Source organism: Hordeum vulgare, chromosome 2H, assembly GCF_904849725.1.
Source record: "Hordeum vulgare subsp. vulgare chromosome 2H, MorexV3_pseudomolecules_assembly, whole genome shotgun sequence".
Classification (NCBI taxonomy): Eukaryota; Viridiplantae; Streptophyta; class Magnoliopsida; order Poales; family Poaceae; genus Hordeum; species Hordeum vulgare.
In genome coordinates, this window is record NC_058519.1 from 571,774,333 (window position 1) to 571,795,442 (window position 21,110).

Sequence of the window (21,110 nt, forward strand, 5' to 3'; positions counted from 1 at the left end):
TGGATATTGACCGAGGAGTGTCTCGAGTCATGTCTACATAGTTCTCGAACCCGCAGGGTCTGCACACTAAAGGTTTGGTGACATTTTAGTTTAGTTGAGTTATATGTGTTGGTGACCAAAGATTGTTCGGAGTCCCGGATGAGATCACAGACGTCATGAGGGTTTCTGGAATGGTCCGTAAACGAAGATTGATATATCGGGAAGTCGGTGTTTGGATTCCGGAAAGTTTTCGGGCATTGTCGACAGTGTACCGGGAGTGACGAATGGGTTCCGGGGGCCCACTAGGTGGGCCCACCACGCCCCAAGGGGTCCACGTGGGTTTATTGGATGCACAATAAGGTATAATGGGCTGACAAGTCAGCCAAGGAAAGCCCATGAGGAAAAAGTGGAAAATCCAAAAGAGGTGGGAAAATTAGGAAGGAGTCCTAATCCAAGTGGGATTGGAGAAGGACTCCTCCATCACTCCCACTTCGGCCGATCCAAGGAGGGTTTCCTTGGTGTGCCAAGGCCGCCCAAGGCTGCCTCTCCCCTCCACCTATATATACTAGAGGTTTAGGGCTTTTGAGACACAACTTTGCCACGTGCAACTCAAACCTACACCTCGTAGTTCTTCCTCTAGATCAGATTTCTGTGGAACTCGGGAGGAGCCCTGCACGAATAGATCATCACCAACACCGGCGCACCATTACGCTACCGAAGAAATCATCTACTTCTACGTATCTCTTGCTGGATCAAGAAGGCCGAGATCGTCATCAAGCTGTACGTATGCTGAACGTGGAGGTGACGCCCGTTCGGCGCTAGACCGGAACAGATCATGGGATGGATCGTGGGACGAGTGTGATTTGAATCACGAAGCTGTACCACTACATCAACCGCGTTTCTTAACTCTTCCCGCTTAGCAATCTACAAGGGTATGTAGATCCAATCTCCTCTCGTAGATGAACATCACCATGGTAGGTCTTTGTGTGCGTAGGAAATTTTTTGTTTCCCATGCAACGTTCCCCAACAGCTTCCCCCATCATGTGTGAGTAAATCCCTGTTGTAGGTGAAGGAGATGGTACTGATTGGATGAGTTAGATCATGTACTAGTTTGTCGGATTGTTGGGGGCATGTTGCCTATCATCTACTATGGTGTTTATCATCTTTCCTACTACTTGTTACTCTTAATGCTTGTCACTTTGGGCCCGACTGACATGATTTTAGATCTGAATACTTATGTTTTCATGAAAATAATTGTGTTCTTGATCCTATCTATGAGTAGTTTGCACCTATTATAGTCCGGAACCGGCGATCCCAATGGTGACAACTTGGGACACCAAAGGGGATAGACTATAGTTTGAGGATTCCATGTATCCATTGATTGTTAATGCTTTGTTCCGGTGCTCTTTGATAGGAGCACCTTAATCTCCATAAGTTCCTTTTGGCCCCGTTGGTAGCGGAATGGTAGGACAAAAGATGTTGTGCAAGTTCTTATTGCAAGCATGCACGACTACCTTGGGATACATGCCTAATTTTTTATACTCCCTCCATCCTAAAATTATTGTCTTAAATTTGTCTAGATATGAATGTATTTAGTCACATTTTAGTATTTAGATACATCCACTTCTAGACAAACCTAAGGCAAAAATTTTGGGACGGAGGGAGTATTTGCCTAGATGATCATTGCTTTTCTACGTGCCTTGCCCCAAGTTAAATAAATGATATCTCTCATCCATGACCAACCATCCATCTTCCTGGCCTACAGTGTTTTAGTCCTGCTAGTCACCAGTTGCTCTACTTTAGATGTTTTACTTTCGTTGCTTTGCCACCATTATTTCTGTTACCAAAATCACTTTCATATCACCATTGCTACTAATATTTCGTTGCCAAGCAAGTATCTTTCAGGTGCGGTTGAATTGAAAACTCAACTGTTAAAGCTTATAAATATTCTTTGGCTCCCCTTGTGTCGAATCAATAAATTGGGTTATCTTATCCGCGAAGACTGTTGGGATCCCCTACACTCGTGGGTCATCAACACCTCACGAAATACTCATGATGATATCTCTATAGTGCAGCTAGTCGATCGTGGTTATCGAGGGTGATTCCTCCTTCACCACTCTCGGCGATGACTCTGTCATGCAACCCCTCAAGTGTGAGACCCTCGAGGGTGATTCTTCTAAGTCCACCTTGACGGTTACATTGTTCCGGATCCAACGAGGGTGATGCCTCAGATCCCCGTGATGTTACAACCACACATTTACTTGACCGTGTCACTGGGAACATTGATGAATAAATGTTAGGCGGGTGGATTCCTGCGTGGATCTGTCGATGAGTTAATTAAAATGTTAAGGTATTTGGTTATTTGATCTGGGTCCGTCAGAAGGCCTTATTACGCACTAATCGTCTATGTGGGAAGAATTTTGTGTACTCGGCGTCGTAGTATCAGCCAAAGCTCTTCAGACGTCAGCAATGGAGCGATGCGCGCCCACGTGGTCCCGAGATGCATCGCGCTTTTATTAAGGGGTGCTAGGACTGATGTCGGCCGCCAACGCATCGTGCAGGAGTGCAAAGGGTGATGGGCCCATGACCCCTGCGCTTAGGATTCAGATCGGCGGGCTGGCCTCTGTGTTGAGTCTAGGTGGGGCTGCGACGTGTCGATATTCCGAGGCCGGGCATGACCCAGAAAAGTGTGTCCGGACAGAGTGTTATCGAGCGTGACGGGGAATATGTTGTGCGTCCGTGTGATGACGAGTTGATGGATATACTTCTCGCCCCTCGTTGGTTACCCCAAGTGGAAGGTGGAGATGTAGTCAGTAGCAGATTTTCCTTAATCGGGGACTGTAAGGTTTATCAAACCAGGAGGACTCCGAGGATCAACAAGTAGGTGTCCGCTGCTCTGGCGCTAGCAGAAGATATGGACCTACACACACAACAAATAACTTTGCTCCCGACGAGTTCATAGATGTTGTCAATCTCTCCGGCCATGTAGTTTTCAAAGGATCAAAACACAAGCGGGAATAGCGATAGTGATTGCAACGGAAAAGTAAATAAAAGCAGTAAATGGTGGAGGTGTAAACAATGGTGGTAATATGGACCAGAGTCCCGTGATGTTCACTAGTGATGTCTCTCTCCCAAAAGACGATAAACAACTATGTTGGGTAAACAAATTACAGCTGGGCAATTGATAGAATTATAAACGCACCGCAATGCTAATCATGCTACAAGAAAGTTAGAGGCTCAAAAGTAATGGGCACTACGCCAAGACAAGTAGACCGTTTATCCATCAACATCTACTCTCTAATCATCCACCTTGAGATATCTATCCAGAACATCTCGCTGGTATTAAGTTGCGAGCCCCACCCAAAGTGTAAACTCAAAGCAACAGGCAACTACATTAACGAATTTTGTGTAAGGTAAACAAGCCTTGCAAACATAGTTACAAGCACCGTTGTTTTCTCCCTGGTAGCAACAGCACATCCCCTAGTCTCATGTTTCTGTCACTCAAGCTAGACATCAAGGGGCATGAACCCACAATCATGCATAACGCTCCCTCTTGGAGTTACAATCTACTACTCGGCCGAAGCAATAAAAAGCAACGGAGAACATGCATGAATTACTCAAGAACATACTATAAAAGGAGAACCAAATATATAACTCATCACAATCTGAACATAATCTCAAAATCCATCGGATCCGAGCAAACGCAGCATAGCAATAGCAGGTAAATTACATATATGCCTTGATCATGTAGGGCAGCTCACAAGGGCTAAGCATTAAAGCACAAGATTGGAGAGAAGACATCACATAGCTACTGGTCATGGACTCGTGGTCCAAGGAGGACTACTCACGGCACGTCCGGGAAGCGTCCATGGTGGTGGAGAAGCTCCCAGAGATCAATCCTCCCTCCGGCAGGGTTCCGGTAAGAGGTCTTCTAGCGCTCCCGTTCTCGGAAGCGCTACGGCGGCGGAACAGTGGAGAAATTCGCGATTCTGGATATATCTTTAGGGTTTTCCGTCCGAGGGGTAAATATAGGCCAAAGGAGGGCGCCATGGGGTGGTCCAGCCGCCCAGGCGGCCTGGTGGCACGACCAGGAGTGGGCCCGCACCAGGTGGCCGCCTGGGTGAGGCATGGCTCCCCTCTGTCCCACCTTGGTGCTTCGTGAAGCTTCCATCACGCTGATTTTTATATATTTTTCTCGGGATTTTTGGGGCTCTCGAAATTAGGGTAAAGTCTGTGCAATTAAAAGACATCAGCAGACAGAAACTGGCACTGGGTGTACTAAGTGAGTAGGTTAGTCCAAATATATGTAAAAAGGTATAAAAGTGTAGCAAAACATATAACAATGTCACCCAAAAGAGCATGGAACAAACAGAAATTATAGATATGTTTGGGACGTATCACCCTACAGGGAAGAAATTAACTATTCGGAAAGCCGTGTCCACGGTTACAGAACGACTTGGAGTTGTGCCCTGATCTTATACAACTACAACTGTTACTGAACTGGAATAGTTGCTCCGGGATTGCTTCCTTGCAGGGAGTCGAGGGAGAATCTCTAGGTGTGACCTCATATTAATATTGCTGCAACAATATGAATATTATATGTGTTACCTATTCTACTCTCGTCTATTGCTGCAAGACCCCTGAAGATGCTACTGTTCGATAGGACTAGTCCTTTCTCTCTCTATTCTTGGATTGCTCCAGTCAGTCCACACATAAACCCCTTCCTTTGATACTGATGCATACTTAGCATAGTTCTGTTGTGAGTCTTGCGAGTACTTTGGATGAGTAATGACCGTTGCTTTGCTCCCCCTTTGTCCCCTTGATCCGTTGCTGCGACCAGATGATGGAGCCCAGGAGATGGAGTATCCCGCCGACGACGACTGCTACCCCCGACGGAGTCTGCTGTTATGTGGAGGCCGCTGAAGATCAGGAGTTGTTAGGAGGTTCCTAGGCAGGAGGCCTCGCCTCGTTCGATCGTTGTATCTTTTGTGCTAGCCTTCTCTAAGGCACCCCAAGTTTAATGTTTGTACTCCGATATTTGTTGCTTCCGTTGGCTCGTGTGTTTATCGAGCTTCTGTATTCTAGCCCTCCAGGCCCCTGGCTTGTAATACGAAGCTTGTATGTTTTATTTGTTTCTAGAGTTGTGTTGTGATATCTTCCCGTGAGTCCTTGAGTTTGATCATACGCATTTGCGTGTATGATTAGCGTATGATTAAATCGAGGGCATCACATGCGTTTAGGTCCCCCCTAAGGTTGCATTTTTATCTTTTGTGGGGTTATTTTTTTCAAGATGGTGTGCGTGTGATTTCCTAGTTGCCTCTAGATCGTGACTACGTGTTTTTTGCATGTTAATATGTGCCTCATTCATATCATAAAGATCAAAATACAAGTTACATAAAGACCGACATGACAAAACTAAAAAGATAACAAAACATTTGTGAGCTTGACACCAACGCCTCTCACGTGCCTCCGGCACCATCATAGCAGCAACCAAAGAAAAGAATGATGGATCACCTCCTTACTCGAGTTCGATGCGTCTCAATCGCTGATATGCAACTTTGCGAACCTACAAGATGGCTCACCAAAACTGAGGCACCTGCCATTGAACGAAAAAAACCAGGACAACACCCCGAACACGTCATCAAAGTCCAGATCATGGTAGGAAACCCTACCCGCCATCCACGAACCACAAACGTAATATATTTTCCATCTTCGACATGTCGTCGATGCACACCACAATTTACATGTGCTAATGTACTACCTCCATAGCTCCGCGTTGACGCTGAAGCAAATGTTGCCGCAACGACAGAGCCCGAGGACACAAGTCCACCATGAGAATGATGTCGTCGCCACGCAATCCTTGCTTGAACAAACTGATTTTCAATCATCCCCAAACATTGAACTGATGGCCTTGTTAAGGAAGGTTCGAAGAATCTTTATTCAACGTCGACATCGTCGTTGTCGAAGCCAAGACAATGAACAACCTAAAATCCTAGACTACAAGGTCTAAAAACGATCCACACACGTGGATCCGACGACCCCCCCCCCCCCCCCTCACCACCGACTACCGAGGTCATCGGCGAAAGGGAGTCGCGGGAGGACGGTGTTGGAAGATTGTCCTTTCGTGGCGGTGGCTAAGGTTCGAGCCGCGAGCCGCCACATACGAAAGGAAAACGATATATTCCTTACATTTGTGAGTTTGTAATCCAACGGTTGATTGATTGACCCATAGTTTTACTTTTAAAATGTATTTTCTCCATAAAAATATAAAAGTGTTTATATCACTAAAGGAGAGTACTACGGTTAATTTTATAATAGCATTTTTGGGCTTTTAGAATAAGCTGCCCCTACCCAGCTTATTTAGTAACCCAACTAAAATATTTTTTTAGAAACTTAATGATTAACTCTTAATTAATAGACTTTTAAATAAATAAATTTATTTAGGTTTTTAAAATAAATTGGATAAGGAATAACTTATTTTAAAAGCTAAAAAGAACATATCCGTAGTGTGTTGAGTTCACAAGAAGTAAAACTGTAAACAGCAACTTCGACACAAGCATCCACGTTCGAGTACATATACTGCAAGTACATTGCTCAAGAAAAACGTATACTGCAAGTACGGACCAATACACACAGACACAGTAAATGGCAGGTACGACTTCTGCGTGAGACGTTTGTTTCCTGCCTTTGCACTCCGTCGAACGGAACCTGACAAGGTTAACCCATGTGCGGTCTACAGTCCAGAGCCATAGGCCAGCCCGATATAATACAGACGGTGCACAGCCGTCACCTCGTCTTTAAAAAGCTTTGCGAAGACCTGGTGCATGCTCGATCCGCGCGCGCCGTTCGAGTCCACCACATCAGCCTCCGTCGTCGTCCTGCGCCCATTCAAAGGTTGCCACGTCGTCAACATGACGCGTCAGCTCAGTGGCCAGGTTGGAAGACACGTCGGCAACAAGTGACATTTGGTAAGAACATGGTTAATAGTATAGCTAACTACTGGTTATATGATGTTGTCATGTCATATATTTATTTATAGTCACACATTAATAACATTAGCTATAAGAGTATTGTTTTTGCTCTTCTTCTCTCTATCTCTTTCTTCTTATTTATTGCAATTGTGAATTGTCTAGAAGTATGCATATTGCCAGACCTCTTGCACGAGAGTCTACTCTCCATAATTTTTTCATCTCTCTCTCCTTCATATAGACAAAAACATCATGTAAGCCTATTATAAATCCGTAACTGTACTTGCTCTAAGGCCCTCCACTATGTTACCGATGCCAAATTGCTGAAAAGGTGCCACATCACCACGGATGTCAAAATAGAAAATTTAAGGCACCGGCCTCACAGTGTAGGGCAGCACTCGATTTAAAAGAAAATGTCCCTAATCATTGAACTAACCGTGAGCGTCTTGACCGAGTTCTACCTATCCTCCAACAAAAATCCCCTTCATTTATCCATCCAAATGAAAAGTGTAGCGGGTGGAGGTCGCGAGCAGGATGACATTGCCGTGTGGGAGATCAAACGGGTTGAAGCGAGACAACCTCGGACCAGAGGTTGCCGGTTCGGGACATGCGGGCTGGCCAGGCTCGTGTCCAAGGGTAGAGGTCGCAGGTAGGCCGAGCTCGCGGTCGGAGTCCTCGTCGTCGGGCACGCAAATGTGGTGTGCGGTTGGCCGGGCTAGCGACCAAGGCCTAAATCATAAGAAAAAAGCAGGCGGTCAATGACACGTGGGGCTTCCAACCAAGATGCTTTACGTGTGTAGCAGTTTGCGACTTTGCGTGACCCGACGTGCCACGCATAACAGAGCGCTAGGCGGGCAGTGCACCTTCGTCCTAGCGGAGAAGAAGCAGTGCCTCGAAGCAACTCGATACAGAAATTGTCCGAGGCGGAGCGCGGGAACCGCGGTCTTAGTCCAACTTCACCGCATGACCCCAAACGAACGTCCGGTTTGATCGGATTTTGTCCATTTGGGACGATAATGAGTTCGTTCATGTCCGTCTCTGTCCGTTGGGCCGTACGTGCGCCACCGTGCGGCCGCAACCCAAATCACGTCCGTGTTGGACTTGATTAAAAAACAAGAAAACTCAACTAAAAATAAATAAACGCAGTTAAAAAACTTAAAACATAATAACATTAACATTAAAAATGTTCTAGTTTTCATGGTCACAAAACGGCCCAGTTTGACATAATTAACATTAAAAAAAGTCCGTCGTTGTCGCCGCCGTCGCCGTCTTCACTAGCCGCCGGTGTCGTCGTTGTCGCCGTCGCTGACGAGGTCGACGTAGGCCGGCGGCGTCCAGAGATGGGCCGGCGGTCCCTGGTGCGCGGGGGCGGGCTGGAAGCTGGCCTGCAGCACCTCCCGTGGCGAGGCGTCCCGCTCCGGTGACCGCGGCGGCGTGGGGCACCAGTTCACGGCTCCCACTGCGTGCGCCATCTCCGACGCGGTGCACGACCAGCCCCATGACGCGATCACCAGTTCCGGAGGGAACGCGACCACTTCCTCCTCCTCCATCTGCTCGGGGATGGCGACGTCGCCGGCCGCAGAGAGGGCCATGGCGCACGGCCGCTCGTCGGCACCGATGGGATAGGGACGCGATTGGCGGAGAGGTGCCACGCGTTGGGGAGGTGGACGTCGCTCCACGGGACCGACGTCCTCGTCTCCGAGTAGCGCCCACATACCTCAACGCTGAGGTACTGCCGATCGCAATGGCCGGCGGGCCTAGGGGCGTTGGTGAAGGGAGCCACGACGGAAGCACGGCGCGGTGGCGATGCGGCCTCGTCCTTCACGGAGTCGCGGCGGCGTCCTGACGAGGTGCCAGCCTCGCGGTCGTGGGTGCCCTTGCGGTCGTAGTTCCACAGGCCCATGGTTGCTGCAAGGTGGGCGCCCAGCGAGTTCGAGGAGGCTGCTAGGGTTCGGGGCTGTCGGGTTTCGAGGAGGCCATGGGGTGGCGATGGGAACTGTGGACAACGATCGTTCCACGGCTTCCCCATTTAGGAAGGACCGCGACCGTTTCCTGGGCAGATGACAGGCGGACCCGATCGCTCGTGCGCATTGATGTGGGTGGATGGGAGGTAGGTGGCCGCCTGCCACGCGTCCCCGATGCGGACGAGCGCACGTCTGTTTGATGTCCGCCGCGACCCAAATCCCGCCTAAGTTTGCATTCGAAATGGGTCGTGCCGGACACAAAACGAACAAGATGGGTCTAGGCCGTCTCGCATTAGGCCGACCTGTTTGTTCCTTTTACCCCAAACGGATGGGGCCGAACAGAATTGGATCATGTGGTGTAGTTGGCCTTAAGCTTTTTTGCCATCCTTGTCGGGGTGGTCCACTTTGGTATCGGCTTGAGTTGAATTCTAGTGATGTTTTCGTGGACCCATTTTGGTAACTTTAAATGAAGAACAGGAGTGCGGGTGCATTGGTCAATATTTTTTCTTGTATCAAAAAAGAAATTGGTCAATTTCTGCGAGCCCGCTCACATGCGTGTAGGCGTCTGATGAACCCACTTGAGGGAAGGCAACGCGTAACATCGACCGTTGAATTATAAACACCTTTGAACTTGTTCGTCTTGTTCTTTGCACAAGAGCATTTACAACCGTACGCCTCAAGTCATCCATCATATGTCCACGAACACGTCTAGTCAATGATCAAACGAAAGATATAAGAAAAAAAGTAATTTAATCGAACCCCTCATATCATCTCTATACGTCCAGGCTATTCCTGAAACCTAATATTCATCTCAAATATAGTGAGGGTATGAGGGCTCGCGGACGCGCCGGGTGCGCTCGTTCAGTCCATCACGTAAGACGCGGCCTCGCCCCGGACCACCTTCTCCTTTTCTTTCTTTATTTATGTTTCTCTCTTTTTCTCTTCACCGATCACTTGCAAGTGACCGGGCATATAAAAAATAAAAATGGCGAGTGTGGGTATGCGGACACACAAATAGGAGATACACCCGATCATTGACTGGGCGCGTCCACGAATGTTTAGGGGGTCATATTTTCTATGTCCGGCTGTAGATGCTCTAAAGTCTTGCTCGTGAGGTAGAGCCCTTTTTCTCGAGGTATGGTAGAATCTTATCAAAATTGCAAGAGAATTGAGTTGAGGGTACTCATCTATTGGGTGGAATTCCACTTGTTCAAGGTGATAGGACTGTATTTATTCCACTGAAAGTCGGCAGCTTGATTGGCGATAGATGGATCGCGTCTTGTTGAAAGCTGGTTTCGGTTTGTGCAAATACGGCAACCTAAATAAGCGAAAACTTATTGTTAGGTCAAACATTTTGATTGTCAATCTTTTGAATATAAGGGCATCTGCAACGCCGATGCTCAAACAACCCGTTTATGCCCGGACTGCGCGGTCCACACGTGGTTTTGCACCGAACATGGACTGTATTGGTCTGTTGAGCGGTTCAGACATATTTTTTCCATCAAATCTGAAACAAACATGTGAGGGGTGGGGGAGGGGCTTTGCCTGAGTTTGAATAACAACCACGTAGGACTTCGACACCTCGGCACACCCAAAACGCTTCCTGAAGACCTTGCCGCAATCCTCCTCATTTTCTCTCCCTCCTTCTTTCTCTATTGCCTTCACCACCACTACACCACCCGACAACCATGCCACAAAACTCTACGTCTCTGTCACCTTCACATTTTATTCAAATGCATCAATAATTTCGGAATCGACCAACTCACGAGCGGCTCAAGGAAGATCTTTGAACATTTGTGGATGGTTAAAGGGGACAATAATGTTGGAATGTAAAATTTAAACTTTTTTTAAAATTAAACTACTGCTTCATGCGGTTATTTAAATGTATGTACTCTATGTATGCGGCTATTTGAACATCTGTACTCTATGTATGCGATTATTTAAGCATCCAGACCTTTGAAAAAAGATAAGAAGGCCGGATGCATGCACACATCATTGGATGGCAGTCTCCCGCATCCGCGTTCGCGGACCGATCCCTTGTCCGTCGACGGATGCAGGAGAAATTTATGAGTTAGTGTTTAAGATGTCCTAAAGGAACGGGAGTTGATTTCATTGCCTTTTTATTTTTGACAGTCGACCATAGTGGTAAAGAGCAGTAGGCGCTTGAGAAGATGATGCATATAATAACCATATAGTTGTGAAGCGGTCACTTGTTGTGTTAGACTAGGTGACCCGTTGCGCTGATGGCGCAAAGGGCGCGAGCAAATCAAGAATTCAAAGCAAGCTCATCAAAATATTTAGTCACCAATTGGAGCATAAACAAATATATATACTTAGGTATGATGTTGATACATAGCGTTATAAGAAGTTTTGATAGCCATTTACAATGCTTTCAAAAGGCAAGCAACATAGGCAGAGATGCCTCATATGGATAAGCATACATAGTTTGAGCAAAGAAGATTTCTTAGGTCGATTGGGGTCTTCTGAGGGTGTGCATGTATGAATAAGCAAACTTTTTATTGTTGGATAATGCTTGCATAGGCATTCCTATGAAGGACTTGTCATTTTTCTTCATCCAGATCCCCCATACGGCAACAATGTAAGTTTCCTTGATCAGGGGTTTGTGCCAAGTTTGTTTTCCCGTGTGTAACATATCAAGTTTGCATTCAGAGTTTGGCAAGTCAGCTCCAGAGAATTGTCAGGGTTTCCTCAGGAGGATTATCACACATCTGGCATGTATAGTCATTACCAACTCTTTAGTGCCTCTTGCGTAGCATATTCAGCTTGTCAACCAAGAGAAGCCATGCGAACACGTTTCCATTTCATATTGCACTTGGCTTTCCAAATCCAGTTAAACGCAATATCAATCGACATCTCTATTAAGCAAAATGAATAGTACCTATTTGTGAGAATAATGGTGGAACCCCAACTTCTCATATGAGGACACGAGCAATGTATGAAAAAAAAGTCAAAGTTAATTAGCAGATCAGAAGAAAATATGAGGAATGAATCTATCATGCCTCATGTATGTAACTTCTCACAATAAACGAAAAGCTGGGAAGCAAACTTCATCGAGCATAGAAAGGGGAGGCCAGGCAAACACAAATTTGAGGAATACGCTAACGACTACTAATCCAGGAAATTTTGAATTCTACACCTTTGTTTCAATAGGAACATCCACGCCATGGAACAAAAAGAGGGCACAAACAATGAGCTATATTTACGAATAATTCTCGTGCATACACTAATGAAGCAAATGACATTAGAAAAGAAACCCTTTCGAGTTCATTGCTCTTGCGCATGAACCAATGAAATGGGAAAGTGATGTGCTTATGCCCATGATCAAGCCTCTCTCATACAACAAAAGCTACAATGAGACCTAAAGGGAGGGAAGCTCGAGAGAAAGGAGAGAGATGACCTGCATCACGAGGCTCCTGTAGTGCAAACGGTCATCGTGGCATGCTATGGGGCTATTAATAGTGTTCACACTTGTTGAAATTAGTAGTGGGCCTTAGATCCATAAGAGAATTTTAGAAAATATCCAAGGTCCCATGTAGGTGGTGGCATGACAAGGTGGTGATGGAAAGTTTAGTCCCACCCCGCTAGTGAAAAAAAGTTGGACCCCTTTATAAGGGTCTCTCTTCTACACGCTATTGGAGAGTGAGAAGAGAACAGGCCCTCGCGCACTTCTCCTCCGCCGCCCGCCTCGCCACGCCTCGTCACAACCCGCCGCCCTCATCATCGCCATGGCTGAACCATCTAAGGACGATCGTCTCACCCTTGAAGCTCAGAAGAAGAGGGCAGAGGATGTTGCCTCTACGGCTGCGTCCGCCGCCAACACCGCTGCTACGGCCAACTGGCCTACTCAAGGGTATAACTCGTGTATCCCACTCCTGTTCGCTTAATTCCTAGCAGTACTGCTTGCATGCATAGATGTATCAACTATATGCGTAGTATGTGCTAGATTAGTTCATGATTAGTATGTCATTAGTCTAGTCAATGCCATGCTAGTTATTATCTCGTGGATTAATCTACTCGGAAAATTGCCTATTTACTCAACAATCCAAAAACCTAATGTGTGTAGGAATTTTTCGAGTAATGGTTTTGCTGCTGCACTGAAACCGGATAAATTTACCGGTACTTATTTCAAGCGTTGGCAAACGAGAACCGCCTTATGGCTCACGGCTATAAACGTGTTCTGGGTAGCCGGTGTCACTCTCATGGGAACGATCTCTTCTGAACAGGAGAAGATGTTCGCGGAGGCTACCATGCTATTCCTTGGAGCAGTTATAAGCATGATCGGAGATAAGCTGGTTGATGCATATTTACATATGCATGTTGCCAAAGAGCTGTGGAGGTGCTCGAATCTAAATTCGGGGCCACCGATGCTGGGAGCAAGATGTATGTTATGGAGCAGTTCCACGATTACAAAATGGTTGACAACCGTTCTGTATTGGAACAGGCTCATGAGATAATATGCATAGCTAAAGAACTTGAGGTTCTTAAGTGCAATTTACCGGGCAAGTTTGTCGCGGGCTGTATAATTGCTGAGCTCCCTCATTCCTGGAGGAACTTTGCTATTACTCTGAAACATCAGAGGCGTGAGTTCTCAGTAGAGGACATCATCGGCCATGTGAGTGTTGAGTAGAATTCGAGAGCAAAGGACTCCAATGGAAAAGCGGTTGAAAGCTTTTCTGTTGCCAATATGGTACATGAGAGGAACTTCAATTCCCACAAGCCCAAGGGGAAGAATTCTGTCCAACAGAATACCGACTTCAAGAAGAAGGGAAAGAAGACCTTCAAGAAGAATAAGAAGGGAGAGGGTTGCTTTACTTGTGGTTCAGATGAACATTGGGCGAACAAGTGCCCAAACAAGTACAAGAAGCTGGCGCAGGACTCTAAGTCTGCCAATATGATTGTGGGCAACAATGAAAGTGGTGCATCTGGGTACGGTAATTTATTTACTATATTTTTAATTTGTCAGTCCATCGATTGGTGGGTGGACATGGGTGCAAATATTCATGTGTGTGCTGACATCTCATTGGTCTCTTCTTATCAGGCCACAGGTCACGGGTCCATATTGATGGGGAATGGCGCGAGTGCTTCTGTTCTTGGTGTTGGCACGGTCGGTCTGAAGTTTACTTTGGGAAGGATCGTGCAGCTGCAGAACGTGCAGCATGTCCCCGCCATCAAGAAGAACCTCGTTAGGGGCTCCCTTCTGTGTAGAGAAGGGTTTAACTTGGTATTCGAGTCTAATAAAGTAGTTGTTATGAAATATGGACTTTTTGTAGGTAAAGGTTATGAATGCGGAGGTTTGTTCCGCCTTTCCCTTGCAGATTTTTGTAATAAAGACGTAAACAATATTCATTCGAGTGTTAATGAATATGAAGTTTGGCATTCACGTCTTTGTCAGATAAGTTTCGGTGTTATGTCGCGGCTAGCAAAACTGAATTTAATCCCGACTTTCACTTTAGCCAAAGGTTCTAAGTGCCATTCGTGTGTGCAAGCAAAGCAACCTCGCAAGCCTCACAAGGCTGCAGAGGAGAGACACTTGGCACCATTAGAACTCATACATTCTGATCTTTGTGAGATGAACGGTGTGTTGACTAAAGGTGGAAAGAAATATTTCATGACATTGATAGATGATTCCACTAGATATTGCTATGTGTATCTGTTAAATACTAAAGATGAGGCTCTACACTACTTTAAAATCTATAAGGCAGAAGTTGAGAATCAACTTAAAAAGAAAATTAAACGAGTCCAGTCTGATCGTGGTGGAGAGTACTTCTCAAACGAATTTGATTCTTTTTGTGCGGAACACGACATTATTCATGAGAGGACGCCTCCCTATTCAGCCCAGTCAAACGGGGTTGCCGAGCGGAGAAACCGTACTCTAACTGATTTGGTTAACGCCATGTTAGATACATCGGGTTTATCCAAGGCATGGTGGGGGGAGGCTATATTGACCGTGTGTCTTGTCCTGAATAAGGTTCCTACAAAATATAATGAGGTCACTCCCTATGAGAAGTGGTCGAAGAGAAGGACGACGCTCTCGTACTTACGTACTTGGGGCTGCTTGGCGAAAGTCAATGTGCCGATCCCCAAGAAGTGTAAGCTTGGACCAAAGATTGTGGACTGCGTTAATTTGGGATACGCTAAGAATAGCGTAGGCTATTGCTAATGGCAGTCCCCGGCAACGACACTAGAAGAATGTTGTTGACGTGTCCCTAGCTTGATGCCTTCGCGACAACAAAGCCAGAACTGCTCCCAGTTTCTCAACAATTAGCAATTGTCTTGCAATGGCCCACCAGCGCGTGGGTTCGCGGCAGTTTTCGAGGGTAGAGTATTCAACCCAAATTTGTTGGTTCGCCAGGCAGGAAGTGAGAGGATACTCTCGAGTATTAGCAGCTGAATGTGTCAGATTCAACCACACCTGAAAGATTAGTATCTGCAAGCAAAGTATCAGCAGCAAAGTAGTATGATGACAACGGTGTCAGAAATGATCTGTTGACGGTAGACTATTCCTAATTGTTGTATCAATGGCGCCAGAAGTTGCCCGTGGACGGGAAATAGTCTTTCCCGTCAACGTCGTGTGAACCAGTATTGTAGCAGGTAGTAGCAGTGTAACGAGTAGCAGCAGTGGCAAGGAACAACAGTAATGACAGCAGTAGCAAGTAGCAACGGTAGCAAGTAACAGCAGCAGCAAGTAGCAACAGTAGCATGTAACAGCAGTAGTGGGACAAACTCGTAGGCAATGGGTCGGTGATTCGTTTGGATGACATTCATCATGCAAGAGTTATAACACGGAGAGATATGTGGCTAGCTCATGTTCAACAATGCGATGTAGGCATGCATTCCGTGTGAAGTCATACGTGCTTAGGGAAAAGAACTTGCATGCCATCTATTGTCCATCCCTCCCGTGGCAGCGGGGTCCAAAAGGATACTACAAGATATTAAGGTTCTCCTTTTAATAAAGAACCGGAACAACGCATTAGCACTTGGTGAACACATGAACTCCTCAAACTATGGTCATCACCGGGAGTGGTTCCGGTTATTATCACTCCGGGGTTGCCGGGTCATAACACATAGTAGGTAACTACAACTTGCAAGATCGGATCTAAAACACACATATATTGGTGACAACATAATAATTTCAGATCTGAAATCATGGCACTCGGGCCCTAGTGACAAGCATTAAGCATGGCAAAGTAGTAGCAATATCAATCTCAGAACATAGTGGATACTAGGGATCAATCCCCGTCAAAACTAACTCGATTACATGATAGATCTCATCCAACTCATCACCGCCCAGCGAGCCTACGAATAGATTACTCACGAACGATGAAGAGCTTCATGGAATTGGAGAGGGAAGAAGGTTGATAATGACGATGGCGACGATTTCCCCTCTCCGGAGCCCAAAACGGACTCCAGATCTGTCCTCCAGATGAAGAACATGATGTGGCAGCGCCTCGTATCGCAAACGCGATGAAATCTTCTCTTCTGATTTTTTTCTGGGTGAAAGTGAATTTATAGAGCTGAGTTTGGGGGCGGCAGAGCCATGTGGGCCCCACAAGCTTGGTTGCTGCGGCCAGGGGGGCCGCGGCAACAAGGCTTCTGGCCCACTGGCCCATCCCCTCTGGTTGATCTTTGCGCAGGTATTTTTCATGTTTTCCAGAAAAATTCTCCGTAAATTTTCAGGACGTTCCGAGAACTTTCATTTGTGCACAAAAACTTTCATTTCAATTCTGCTGAAAATAGTGTCAGTCCGGGTTAGTTCCATTCAAATCATGCAAATTAGAGTCCAAAACAAGGGCAAAAGAGTTTGGAAAAGTAGATACGACGGAGATGTATCAGCTATAGATTTCTAGTAGTGAAATCTGAGGTATCTGACGTGAAGGTCGGTACAATTATGGAGTCGGGGGATGCTACATTCTTTGAGGATATTTTTCCCATGAGAGATATGCAAAGCACTTCTAGACAGGAATCTGCGAAAACTCCCAAGCCTGCCATTCCTATGGAATACTATGAACAAACATATGATGAAAATCCTGAGGAGGATGACGAGGAAACCCTTGGTAGGGGCAAGAGACAAAGGACTACAAAGACCTTTCGTGATGATTTCCTCGTATACCTCGTGGATGATAATCCCACTTCTATTTCAGAAGCGTATGCTTCTCGAGATGCTGATTACCGGAAAGATGCAGTTCGTAGCGAGATGGATTCCATCATGGCTAATGGGACATGGGAAATTACTAATCGTCTCTATGCTTGCAAACCATTGGGATGCAAATGGGTGTTCAAAAGGAAGCTTAGGCCCAATGGTACGATTGAAAAGTACAAGGCTAGGCTTGTGGCCAAGGGCTATGCCCAGAAAGAAGAAGAAGATTTCTTTGATACTTACTGACCTGTGGCTAGACTGACCACCATTCGATTACTACTTCCGTTGGCAGCCTCGCATGGTCTTCTTGTTCATCAAATGGACGTTAAGACGGCTTTCCTGAACGGTGAGCTAGATGAGGAAATCTATATGCAACAGCCAGATGGCTTTGTGATAGATGGTCAGGAAGGAAAAGTGTGTAAATCGCTGAAATCTTTATATGGCCTGAAGCAAGCACCCAAGCAATGGCATGATAAGTTTAATACAACTCCGACATCTGTTGGCTTCGCTGTTAATGAAGCTCACAAGTGTGTATACTATCGCCATCGTGGGGGCGAAGGAGTTATGTTGTTCTTGTATGTTGATAACATACTGATATATGGAACCAACCTCAAGGTGATTGAGGAGGTTAAGTACTTTTTGTCTCAAAACTTTGAGATGAAGGACCTTGGAGTGGCTGATGTTATCTTGAACATCAAGCTCTTGAGAGATGATGAGGGTGGGATTAAACTTCTGCAACCCACTATGTTGAGAAGATTTTTAGTCACTTTGGATATTCAGACTGCAAAATTTCTCAAACACCATATGATCCTAGTGTGTTGATTCGAAAGTTCAAAGGCACACCTATAGATCAATTGAGATTCTCTCTAATTATCGGTTCGCTTATGTATTTAGCTAGCGCAACGAGGCCTGACACCGCGTTTGCTGTGAGCAAACTTAGCCGGTTTGTTGCAAACCCGGGCGATGTTCATTGGCGTGTTGTTGAAATAATTATGCGCTACCTGAAAGGTACTGTCAACCACGGACTTCAATTTATGGGATACCCATCGGTACTTGAAGGGTAAAGTAATGCGAATTGGATCTCTGATGCTGATGAGATGAAGGCCACTACTGGGTATATATTTACTCTTGGAGGTGGTGCTGTTTCCTGGAAGCCTTGCAAGCAAACGATCTTAACAAGATCGACAATGGAAACAGAATTAACAGCATTAGACACATCTGGCGTCTAAGCAGAATTTCTTCGAGATCTTTTGATGGACTTACCTGTGGTTGACAAGCCGGTTCCGGCTATCCTTATGAACCGCCATAATCACACAGTTATTGTCAAAGTGAAGAGTTCAAAGGACAATATGAAGTCCAACAAACATATAAGAATGAGATTGAAGTCTGTCAGACGTTTGAGAAACTCCGGAGTGATAGCGTTGGCTTACATCCAAACGGCTAAGAATTTGGCACATCCCTTTACTAAAGGGCTATGACGTGTTTTGATAGGTAGTGCATCGAGGGAGATGGGTATGAGACCCATATGAGTTGCCATGGCAGTAACCCAACCTATATGATCGGAGATCCCGTGAAGTAGGACCTGGGAACGAGGGAACACGATGTGCCCTTGAGATCTGGTGGGGGATTGTTGAAATTAGTAGTGGGCCTTAGGCCCATAAGAGAATTTTAGAAAATCTCCAAGGGCCCATGTAGGAGGTGGCATGACAAGGTGGTGGTTTTGGAGAACGTTGCATGGGAAACAAAAAAATTCCTACGCACACGGAAACCTATCATGGTGATGTCCATCTACGAGTAGAGATTACATCTACGTACCCTTGTAGATAGCACAGCGGGAAGCGTTAAGAAACGCGGTTGATGTAATGGAACGTCTTTACGTCCCTCGAACCATCCCGTGATCCGTCCCGCGATCCGTTCCGATCTAGCGCCGAACGGACGGCACCTCCGCGTTCAGCACACGTACAGGTCGATGACGATCTCGGCCTTCTTGATCCAGCAAGAGAGACGGAGAAGTAGATGAGTTTTTCGGCACCGGGACGGCGCGCCGGTGTTAGTGATGATCTATTCTTGCACGGCTCCGCACGAGCTCCGTAGAAATCTAATCTAGAGGAAGAACTACGAGGTGCAGGTTTGAGTTGCACGTGGCAAAGTTGTGTCTCAAAACAGCCCTAAACCTCTAGTATATATAGGAGGAGTCAAGGGGTGGGGCAAAGCCCTAGGGCGCCGGCCAAAGGAGGCCTTCCTTGGGTCGGCCGAAGTGGGAGGGAGGAGTCCTACTCCAATTCCACTTGGATTAGGACTCCTTCCTTAATTTCCCACCTCTTTTGGATTTTCCACTTTTTCCTCATGGGCTTTCCATGGATGACTTTGTCAGCCCATTATACCTTATTTTGCATCCAATAAACCCACGTGGACCCCTTGGGGCATGGTGGGCCCACCCAGTGGGCCCCCAGAACCCATTCGTCACTCCCGGTACACTGTCGGCAATGCCCGAAAACTATCCGGAATCCAAACACCAACTTCCTATATATCAATTTTCATTTCCGGACCATTCCAGAAACCCTCGTACGTCCGTGATGTCATCCGGGACTCGGAACTAGCTTCGGTCACCAACACATATAAATCAACTATACTAAAACATCATCGAACCATAAGTGCGCAGACCCTGCAGGTTCGAGAACTATGTAGACATAACTTGAGACACTTCTCGGTCAATATCCAACAGCGGGACCTGGATGCCCATATTGGATCTACATATTCTATGAAGATCTTATCGGTTGAACCTCTGTGCCAAGGATTCATATAATCCCGTATGTCATTCCCTTTGTCCTTCGGTATGTTACTTGCCCGAGATTCGATCGTCGGTATCCGCATACATATTTCAATCTCGTTACCGGCAAGTCTCTTTACTCGTTCCGTAATATCCCATGACTTACACTTAGTCACATTGCTTGCAAGGCTTGTTTGTGATGTTGTCTTACCGAGTGGGCCCCGAGATACCCCTCCGTCACACGGAGTGAAAAATCCCAGTCTTGATCCATACTAACTCAACGGACACCTTCACAGATACTTGTAGAGCACCTTTATAGTCACCCAGTTACGTTGCGATGTTTGATACACACAAGGTATTCCTCCGGTGACAGTGAGTTATATGATCTCATGGTCATAGGAATAAATACTTGACACGCAGAAAATAATAGCAACAAAATAACACGATCACATGCTACGTTTATAATTTGGGTCTTGTCCATCACATGATTCTCCTAATGATGTGATCCCGTTATCAAGTGACAACACTTGCCTATGGCCAAGAAACCTTGATCATCTTTGATCAACGAACCAGTCAACTACAGGCTCACTAGGGACAGTGTGTTGTCTATGTATCCACACATGTATTTGAGTTTCCAATCAATACAATTCTAGCATGGATAATAAACGATTATTATGAACAAGGAAATATAATAATAACTAATTTATTACTGCCTCTAGTGCATATTTCCAACAGGTGGTGGGAAGTTTAGTCCCACCCCGCTAGTGGAAAAGAAGTTCGACCCCTTTATAAGGGTCTCTCTTCTACATGCTATTGGAGAGTGAGAAGAGAAGAGGCCATCGCGCACTCCTCCTCCGTGGCCCGCCTGGCCACGCCTCGCCATGATGCGCCGCGGGTTGCGGGAATGAGCCGAGTCGAGCTCATACCTACGCGCTTTTTTTTGCCGGTCAGGAACGGAGAATATGTAACGGGTGCACCACGATCTGAGACGTCGGATATGGGCTGTTTCCGACTCAGACGTGGGTTCAGCCCACGTCTCTCCACCCGGCCACCTATATAAGCCAAGCTAACGCCAACCCTAGCTATCACGAGAATCAGATCATATCTGCCTCACGCGCTTGTTCCTTTGCTGCTGCTGCTGCTACCGTCGACGACTCTGTCCCGTTCACTGCGTACACGGTCGACAGGAGAGCAGGCCTCCGAAACCCTGCCTCTTCGGTTCCTGTATGGGAGAGGGGCAATTAGGTTTTTGGGGAGCGATCACGCGACTG